Genomic DNA, 10,224 nt, shown 5'->3' with positions numbered 1-10,224 from the left:
GTCACACACTCCTGGCACTGATCACAGGCCAAATTTGAATTACTTAATTTGAGGGGTGTGACCATCTCCTGGAGTAAAGTGTCCAGGTAACTCTCCCCCTCCCTGATGTGGCGCAATGTCTGCAGCTCGGACTCCAGTTCCTCAACTTGGATCCGAAGCTCCTCGCTTACTACAGATACCCCACTTGCTGCAGCAGCAACACAGCACCCCTCCTGCCATCACTAACGTATTTTATTTAATTTTTAAATTAATTACTCTAGCATCCCTGCTGGTTACACTTGAAGAATCCTCCACATTTTACATTTTATTGTAATTAATTTTTTTACACACCTGTACTGATCTTACACTTAAGCTATTTTTAAGAAAAAGAAAAAGAGAAAAAAGACTGGAGACATAAACACAAACTAAAGATCTTACTTTTACTTTAAAAATGAGAAATACTCACCAATCCTACTCACCAATCAGCTGTTTTCCCTGCACTCACGTCACGTTGTGGTTCGAGATGTCACTCCGCCGCTTGTCTCACTGCAGGTAGGCCTATCAATGTACGCTATTTATTCTCTTCCACTCACCCCTTGCTCAAAATCTACTATTTTGAGCCTTAGGAACAGAGAGCAGAATTTTGAGTTTAGCAGGTGGGCGCAGTCGGTGGGCTCGGGAGCGACCGGAAAATGAGCCACCGCCCGCGATCGGCCCCTAAACGCGATTTCATGCTGGCGGGCTAATTAAGGCCCACCCAGCATGAAATGCGCCTCCCCACTGGTCAGGAAGAGCCGAGCAGGGGTATCAGCTGCTGGGTCCAATGGCAACCCAGCGGCCGGCTTAAAAGTGCCACAGGTAGATCCTGGAATACGGCCACGGAAGAAGGTCTGTTCTGTGTTAGCAAACTCAAGTGATGGAGTCAATTGCGGTTGGAGACGCCAGGTGGGAGGGCACATTGGGTGGGCACTCGGTCCCCCATTTTCTTATGAGTGCCTCGCTGTCTTCTTTGAGGAGGTGGCTGCCAGGGGGGACTCCCTTGCCCCAGAGATTGGAGGAGGAGACCACCGCACCTCACAAAGAGGGCATCGGAGGAGGTTGCAGTGCTGGTTAATGTCCGTGACATGGCGTGGCGCACATGGGTGCAGTGCTGGAAGCGCTTCAATGACCTGCTGCGCTCAGGAAGAGTGAGTACCATAATGGCATGGGTCAGTGTGCAGAAGTGTTAAGGTCTAGCCATCCCCCTGTGGACCTCAGGGGTGCTAGAGTCTGAGCACCAACTGTCAATGACACTGGAGCTGGCCAAGGGGGTGAACCCTGGCTGCTTGGACTGAGTGACTTGTGGTTCGAGGGCCACAACTCAGATGTGCCCTGCAAGGTGTTCCTCAGGTGGGGTTGGCCAAGCTGCAACGGCACTGCAGGTAGAGAGTGGACTAATCAATGTTCCTCTGTCCTTTCAGGAGACGACAAACCATAATCAATCAGCAAGATCACGTACAGTTGGAGGCCCGCACAACCAGCTGCTGCTGACCAGGTTCGAGCAGGACACCCTTGAGCTGGAGATTTGGCATGCTCCACATGTAACCCAGCATGGAGAGGCAGGGAGTGCCAGATGAGGGTTAGAGTGCAATGCATAGAGATGAGAGTTTCGATTGTGTAACCATTCTAGTGTAGTCTCTTCATTGATGGGAGCCTCAAACCTGGAGTCCCCATTGATCACTGAAAGACGGTGGCACCATGATACAGGTCTTCATTGTCACACCAGGGTATCTGACATGCACAGTGGCAGTGTGATGACTTTAACTAATGGCATGATCCTGTTCTCCATTAGATTCACCAGCATGCACTCGCTCTCTGGACCCCAAAGGGCCACCCCTGATGCCGGAGGACCATCGGGCTTCATTTGCACCTGTATCACACCCGCTCTCTGAAGCAGGCACCAGCACAGATATCAGCACCTCGGTGGGCATTAGATCAGCAGCAAGAATGTCAGTGCACATTTGATGAGGTCACTTCACACTCACTTCAGGCGCATACAGAGGGAGACAGTGCCCAGGGTGCTGGCAGTCAGAGGACTGCTGGGGACCAGGATGATACTCAGTCAAAGGCAGATGATGAACCTCTGGAGTCATCCATTAGGCAGAAGATGTTAGATGTGTGGGGGGATCTGGTGGAGATCCATGAGGGTCTGGGTGCCATGATCTATGTTGTGGAGGAGTCCATGCAGAGCATGAGCACTGTGTTGACCCTCATGGCCAAGAGCACTGCATCCTCCATTGAGAGAGTGACAACTCTCAAGGAGAGGCAGCTCCAGGGACAGAATCAGGGTTTCCTTGGGTTGCGCTCGGACCTGCAAGCCTTCACACAGGCAATGACCTCAGGTGGTCAGTGCCAATGTGGGAGATAGATGAGGCACCCAATATCCCAGCCCGTCCATCAATAGTGAGCAGGAAGGTCCAGTGCAACCCCATGTTGGCATATGAACTGCTTGTCGTCTCTGAGGTAATTCAGAGCTCCTCCACCTCTCCACCAGTGATTGTCACATCTGATGAGGCTGTGATCACTGGGGAGATGCCAGCCGTGGCACTGGCCGTTCCATCCCAGGCGGGACCAGCATAGGCCCCACTGGCCAGAGGATGACTGCCAAGGTCATCAAGGCCAACAAGACAGCACAGTCAGCAGGCTGTCTCCAATGCTGGTGCCAGCAAGGCAGGGGGCACCAAGACTTAGCACTCGGAAACATAAGTTAAAGGTACCATGAGACAAGCAGGACAGATCACAGGTGATTTTCTGTTCATTTATGTTTGGTTTATGTCTGCTGGTATGGACATCAACACCAGTAATGGTAATGTCATTACGCATTCAATGTGACGTTAACATTAAATTTGCTTTGGTTCTGATGGCCTGAGTATGCTTCACCTTTTTCTTTTCAGGGTATGCCAGTATGTAATGCTGGACACAAGTGTTTGGATACTTTATTGCACAGGCATTGGGTGGACTTTGGGTGCAAATGAAAGGGCCATTTCAGACATCCAGGATGGAGGCAGCAGCACTGGTGTGAGGTGGAAGCAGATCCCTGGAGCCTAGCTGAAGGAGCATTGGATAAAGGCATCCCAGGTGTCCCTGCCTCCCTGGAAGTTACCGAGGTCTGTCTCCACGCCCTCAGCATTCTCCTCACTGTGCTCCTCTTCTAACTCACTACCAGATTCATCATCTGTGGCCTCTGCAGCTGTGTCAAGATCCTCTTCCTCCACTGGGTGCCCCCTTGAAGTGCCAGATTGTGGAGAGTGCAGCTTGCAACCACTATCAGTGACACCCATTCTGGAGGGTATTATAATGCATCCACTGAACGGTCCAGGCATCAGGAGCATATCTTGAGAAGACCTATGGTCCTTTCTACCACAGCCCTTGTGGAGGCATGACTCTTCTTGTAACGCTGCTCTGCCTCTGTTCTTGGATGGTGGAAAGGCATCACGAGCCACCTCCCCAACGGATATTCTTGGCACCCAGCAGCCATCCATCCAGTCGGGCTGGAGCACTGAAGAGCCTTGGCCCCTGGGAGTGTCTCAGGATATAAGCATCATGGGAGTTGCCAGGGTACCTTGCAGAGACGTGCAGAATCTGCAAATTCATGGAGTGGAATCCCTTCCTGTTAACAAAGGCACCCAGCTGACCTGTTGGTGCCTTGATGGCTACATGTGTGCAGTCGATGGCAACCTGGACATGGAGAAACACAGCAATCGCTGCAAAGCCTCTGGTTCACTCAGCCTGGCTGGCTTCATCCATACGGTAAAGAATAAAGGCCAGTACCTACCTGAACAGAGCTTCTGTCACCAGCTTCACACAACTGTGGACAGCTGATTGGGAGACTCCACACAGAGCCCCCACGGAGTCTGGAACGAGTTAGAGGCATAGGCGTCGAGGGCCACTGTGACTTTCAGAGCCACCGGCATGGGGTGTCCACCCACACAATCGGAGTTGACCTCAGGCCTAATCATCTGACAAATGGAGGTCACAGTCTCCTTTGAGAGGCGGACACTCCTTTGGCATTGCACCTCAGGCATACTGAGGTAGCTACATCACTGCCTGTAAACCCTGGCAGCAGGATAGTGGTGTTTTCTGCAGCTCCTTTTGCCTTGAACTTCCTGCTAGCCCTGTGCTCCTTGTGCCTGCACCTCTCCTCCTACAGGCCCCTCTCCTGGAAGCTGCATTGGGACACCTGGCCTCCTCTCCCTTCAGCGCCTCTCTTCCTCCTCAGAAGAGACCACAATCCCCAATACCAGAGTAACGGAAGGCTGTCTGATAATTGGAAGGATCCACATGGTCAAAATCCTCCGGAGGCCTTGGAGACACCAATAAGTCCTGAAGTGAAGCCTAAATATGCTAACAAGCCCCGAACAGAGATGAGGCAGCCAAGTACCAATAAGCAACCAACAGCAAATTATCTGCTAAACTCCTCACTACTCACACTGTCAATGCTGCTGAACAGTTTTACCCCATCCTTGGATGAGGTCTAGTAAAATGTCGGCTGCCCTTCTGCCCGGTTTGCCAATGCGATACCCAAAAAAATTGCACGGACAATGTAAAATCTAGCTTAATTGCCTTTTTAATGGCCTTAACTGGTCTCGTAATTATTGGCAGGCACAGCTCTGACTCCCACGCATGTCTGCCAACTGAAATATCGAGTGAGTGTGCAATGTTGTCAGGCCACTTGACCGACATCATCACGGGCCATTTTACTTTCGAGCAGGTCGGGCGTGCGCCTGTCCACTCAGCAAAAAAATCTGCCCAGAACAAACCTTAATCACTTACCAAATACTCACCAATTAACCAGCTTCTTCTCCTGTAGCAGGGCAAGAATCAATTCCTGGAGGTTGAAAAGGTTTAGGCAAAAGCAACCAAACACCCCTTTCCCTTCCTCAGCTTAACTCCCTGAAGTGCTCAACTCCGGCACTCTATTGTAAGTCACACTCAAGTGTTAAGTCACACTAAGTTGGCTACTTATATATGCTTCTAAAACAAAAGGCCTATCTGAGTCATTTAATGAGGATGCAGTTTCAGCTGCCTCTCAATTAAGCTGCTTTTTGACGAGAACCTTTCACTCACCTTCTGGGAGGGGAGACAGCCAGACCTGTGAGGGACACCTCTACTCGGGCAGCGGATAAATAGAGGGCAAGGCATGGGGCTCACCTTCTGGGGCTGAGTTTGAAAAAATTCAGGAGTGACATCACTAGGAAAACTGTAAGTTCTTTGGTTGGTGAGAAGCTGCTGTTAAGGAGAGTGTTTAAATAGCTTAAAACTAGAGAAACATATAATTTATAAAGAAGTAACTACATGGATTTCAGTAAGGAATATGAGCATAGAAAAATAAAGTTAAATCAAGTCAAAGTGAAATAAAGTAATAAAGTAAACCAAAGTAAGATAAAGTTAAGGTAAGTATAGTAAAGTTGTTATTAGTGATGTATTCTATTCATTCTACTTACTCTGAGTGTGATAAATAGTTTTTAGAGTTGTGGGTTGGCAGGTCAGCTCGGCCAAGTGGAGTGTACATCCTGCAGTATGTGCAAAGTCGCGAATGCACCATGTGTCCCTGACAAACACATCTATAGGAAGTGTCACCAGCTGCACAAGCTTGAGCTCCAGGTTTTGGAACTTGAGCGCGGCTGGTACCACTGCTGCGCACCCACAAGCCAGAGGACTACGTGGATAGCATGTTTAGGGAGCAGGTCACACCACAGAGAGTGACAGCGGGGAGTTAATAGTAGATAATAAGGAAATGGCAGAAAAAATGAATAAATGTTTTTCCTCTGTGTTCACTATAGATGATACAAATGGACTACATCCTAGGATCTTAAAAAAGGTGCCTAATGAGGTAGTTGATGCGTTGGTGTTAATTTTCCAAAATTCACTAGATTCTGGAAAGGCTCCATCAGTTTGGAAAGGAGCAGATAAAACCCCTCTATTCAAGAAGGGAGGGAGGCAGAAAACAGGAAACTATAGGCCAGCAAACTAGATGTCTGTCGTGCGGAAGTTATTAGAATCGATCATTAAGGAGGTCATAGCTGGGCACTCAGAAGAGCTCAAGGCAGTTGGGAAGAGTCAGCATGGTTTTGTGAAAGGAAATCTCCAATTTATTGGAGTTTTTTGAAGGAATAACGTGCTGTGGATATAGGGGAGCCGGTAGACATACTGTACTTGAATTTCCAGAAGGGATTTGATAAGGTGCCACATCAAAGATTATTATGGAAAATAAAAGTGCATGGTGTAGTGGGAAACATATGAACATGGATAGAAGATTGGCTGGCTGGCAGAAAGCAGATAATATGCATAAATTGGTATTTTTTGGATTGGCAGGATGTAACGATTGGTGTCCCCAGGGATCTGTACTGGGGCCTCAACTTCTTACAATTTACATCATTGACTTAGATGAGTGGAGTGAAGATATGGTAGATAAATTTTCAGATGACATAAAGATAGGCAGGAAAGTATGTCATGAAGAGGACATGAGGAGGTTGCAGATGGATATAGATATGTTGAGTGAGTGGGCAAAGATCTGGCAAATGGAGTTTAATATGGGAAAATGTGAAGTTGTTCACTTTGGCAGGAAGAACAAAAAAGCATAGCATTACTTAAATGGAGAGCAGCTGCATAATTCGAACGTGCAGAGAGATCTAGGTACATGAGTCACAAAAAGTTAGTATGCAGGTACAGCAAGTAATTAAGAAGGCTGATGGAATGCTATCCTTTATTATGAGAGGGATTGAACATAAAAGTAAGAATGTTATGCTTCAGTTCCACAGGGCATTGGTGAGACCACACCTCAAATACTGTGCAGTTTTGATCTCCTTATTTAAGGGAGGATGTAAATGCATCGGAGGTGGTTCAAAAGAGGTTTACCAGATTGATACCTGGAATGAGTGTGTTGTCTTATGAGGAAAAGTTGGACAGACTGGGCTTGTTTCCAATAGAGTTTAGAAGAGTGAGGGGTGATTTTATTGAAGTATACAAGATCCTGAACGGCCTTGACAAGGTGGACGTCAAAAGGATGTTTCCACTTGTAGGTGAGTCCAGAACTCGGGGCCACTGTTTTAAAATTAGGGGTCGCCCTTTTAGGACAGAGATGAGGAGAATTTTTTTCTGTCAGGGGGTTGTGTGACTTTGGAATTCTCTGCCTCAGAAGGTGGTGGAGGTGGTGTCATTGAATATTTTTAAGGCAATGGTAGATAGATTCTTGTTAGGCAAGGTAATCAAAGGTTATCAGGGTTAGATGGGAATGTGGAAATCGAAACACAAGAAGATCAGCCATGATCTTATTGAATGGTGGAGTAGGCTCAAGGGGCCGAATGACCTACTCCTGTTCTTGTTTCTTATGTTCTTATGAACAGATGTGTGCAAAGTATTTCCAAAATGGTAAGAGATTAGAAAGTGTAGATGTACAAAGGGATGTGGGTGGCCTTGCCCATATGTCACTGAAAGCTAACATGCAGGTGCAATAGGCAATTAGGAAGGCTAATGGAATGTTAGCCTTTATTGCAAGAGGATTTGAGTACAGGAGAAGTGAAGTTTTGCTTCATCACAGAATCACAGAATCATAGAGTGTAGAAGAGGCCCTTCGGCCTATCGAGTCTGCACCGACACGTGAGAAACACCTGACCTACCTACCTAATCCCATTTACCAGCACTTGGCCCATAGCCTTGAATGTTATGATGTGCCAAGTGCTCATCCAGGTACTTGTTAAAGGATGTAAGGCAACCCGCCTCCACCACTCTCCCAGGCAGTGCATTCCAGACCGTCACCACCCTCTGGGTAAAAAGAGTTTTCCTCACTTCCTCCCTTAACCTCCTGCCCCCCACCTTGAACTTGTGTCCCCTCGTGACTGACCCTTCAACTAAGGGGAACAGCTGCTCCCCATCCACCCTGTCCATGCCCCTCATAATCTTGTACACCTCGATCAGGTTGCCCCTCAGTCTTCTCTGCTCCAACAAAAACAACCCAAGTCTATCCAACCTCTATTCATAACTTAAATGTTTCATCCCAGGCAACATCCGGGTGAATCTCCTCTGCACCCCCTCCAGTGCAATCACATCCTTCCTATAATGTGGCGACCAGAACTGCACACATTACTCCAGCTGTGGCTTTACCAAGGTTCTATACAACTCCAACATGACCTCCTTACTTTTGTAATCTATGCCTCGATTGAAAAAAGCAAGTGTCCCATATGACTTTTTCACCACCCCACTAACATGCCCCTCCACCTTCAGAGATCGATGGACACACACGCCAAGGTCCCTTTGTTCCTCAGAACTTGCTAGTGTCATACTGTTCATTGAATACTTCCTTGTCAAATTACTCCTTCCAAAGTGTATCACCTCACTTTTCAGGGTTAAATTCCACCTGCCACTTATCTGCCCATTTGACCATCCTGTCTATATCTTCCTGTAGCCCAAGACACTCAACCTCACTGTTAACCACCCGTCCAATCTTTGTGGCAAACTTACTAACCCTACCCCCCACATAGTCATCTATGTCGTTTATATAAATGATGAATAATAGGGGACCGAGCATAGATCCCTGTGGTACGCCACTGGACACTGGCTTCCAGTCATTAAAGCATCCTTCTGTCATCACCCTCTGTCTCCTACAACTAAGCCAATTTTGAATCCACCTTATCAAATTACCCTGTATCCCATGTACATTTGCCTTCTTTATAAGTTTCCCATGTGGGAACTTGTCAAAGGCTTTGCTGAAATCCATATAAACTACATCAACTGCACTACCCTCATCTACACACCTGGTCACCTCCTCAAAAAATTCAGTCAATTTGTTAGGCATGACCTCCCTCTGACAAAGCCATGCTGACTATCCCTGATCAAACCTTGCCTCTCCAAGTGGAGATAGATTCTCTCCTTCAGAATTTTCTCCAATAGTTTCCCTACTACTGACGTAAGACTCACTGGTCTGTAGTTCCCTGGCTTATCTCTACAACCCTTCTTAAATAGTGGAACCACATTAGTTGTTCTCCAGTCCTCTGGCACCTCCCCCGTGGCCAGAGAGGAATTAAAAATTTGGGTCAGAGTCCTTGCAATCTCCTCCCTTGCCTCCCTCAGCAGTCTGGGACACAAATCATCTTAACCTGGAGATTTGTCCACTTTTAAGCCTGCCAACACCTCCAATATCTTGTCACTCCCTATATAAATTTGATCAAGAACCTCGCAGTCTCTCTCCCTGAGTCCCATACCTTCATCCTCATTCTCTTGGGTGAAGGCGGATGTGAAGTATTCATTTAATGTTCTACTAATGTCCTCTGGTTCCACCCATAGACTGCCCCCATGGTCCCTAATAGGCCTAACTCTTTCCCTGGTTATTCTCTTCCCATTGATATAGAATGTCTTGGGATTTTCCCTACTTTTACCAGCCAGAGCTTTCTCATATCCCCTCTTTGCTCTCCTAATTGCTTTCTGAAGCTCCACCCTGCACTTTCTGTACTCCACTAATGCCTCTGCTGATTTGTTCCCCTTGTACCTGCTAAAAGCCTCTCTTTTCCTTCTCATCATATCCTGGATATCTCTGGTCATCCATGGTTCTCTGGGCTTGTTACTCCTTCCTATCACCCTAGAGGGAACATGTTGAGCCTGTATCCTCCCCATTTCCTTTTTGAATGCCCCCCACTGCCCTTGTGTAGATTTCCCCACAAGTAGCTGTTCCCAGTCTACCTTGGCCAGATCCTGCCTTATTTTACTAAAATCTGCTCTCCCCCAATCCAAAACATTATTTTGTAACTTGTCTATTTCTTTGTCCATAACAAGCTTAAATTGCACCATGTTGTGGTCGCTATCACTAAATTGTATTCAATTGTATAGAAGCTTAGTTAGACCGCACCTGGAGAACTGTGCGCAGTTTTGGTCCCTTTACCTCTGGAAGGATATTATTGTCATAGAGGGAGCGCTATGAAGGTTCACCAGGAATGGCGGGACTCTGAGAGATTGGGCAAACTGGGCCTGTATTCTCTAGAGTTTTGAAGAATGAGGGGTGAGCTCATTGAAATCTACAAAATACTGAAAGGAATAGACAGAGTAGCTGCAGGTAAGATGTTTCCCCTGGTTGAGGAGTCCAGAACCCAGGGACACAATTTCAAAATAAGGGGGAAGCCACTTAGGACCAAGGTGAGGAGAAACTACTTTACTCAGAGGGTTGTGAATCTTTGGAATTCTCTACCCTAGAGGGCCATGGAAGCTCAGTCATTG

General features: G+C 47.3%; 1 long non-coding RNA gene across 1 annotated transcript in view; it reads left to right on the top strand.

Annotated features, from left to right (window-relative positions):
• The first annotated feature begins 498 nt into the window (after nt 1-498).
• Nucleotides 499-10,224, top strand: part of LOC121283252 — a 31,379-nt gene continuing 21,653 nt past the window's right edge. The window contains exon 1 of the long non-coding RNA XR_005944219.1: nt 499-531. This is a non-coding gene — a long non-coding RNA (uncharacterized LOC121283252). The remainder of the gene's footprint in view (nt 532-10,224) is intronic.

Source organism: Carcharodon carcharias, chromosome 1 (genome assembly GCF_017639515.1).
Source record: "Carcharodon carcharias isolate sCarCar2 chromosome 1, sCarCar2.pri, whole genome shotgun sequence".
In the NCBI taxonomy this organism is placed as follows: Eukaryota; Metazoa; Chordata; class Chondrichthyes; order Lamniformes; family Lamnidae; genus Carcharodon; species Carcharodon carcharias.
This window is presented reverse-complemented; position numbering and strand designations above follow the sequence as displayed.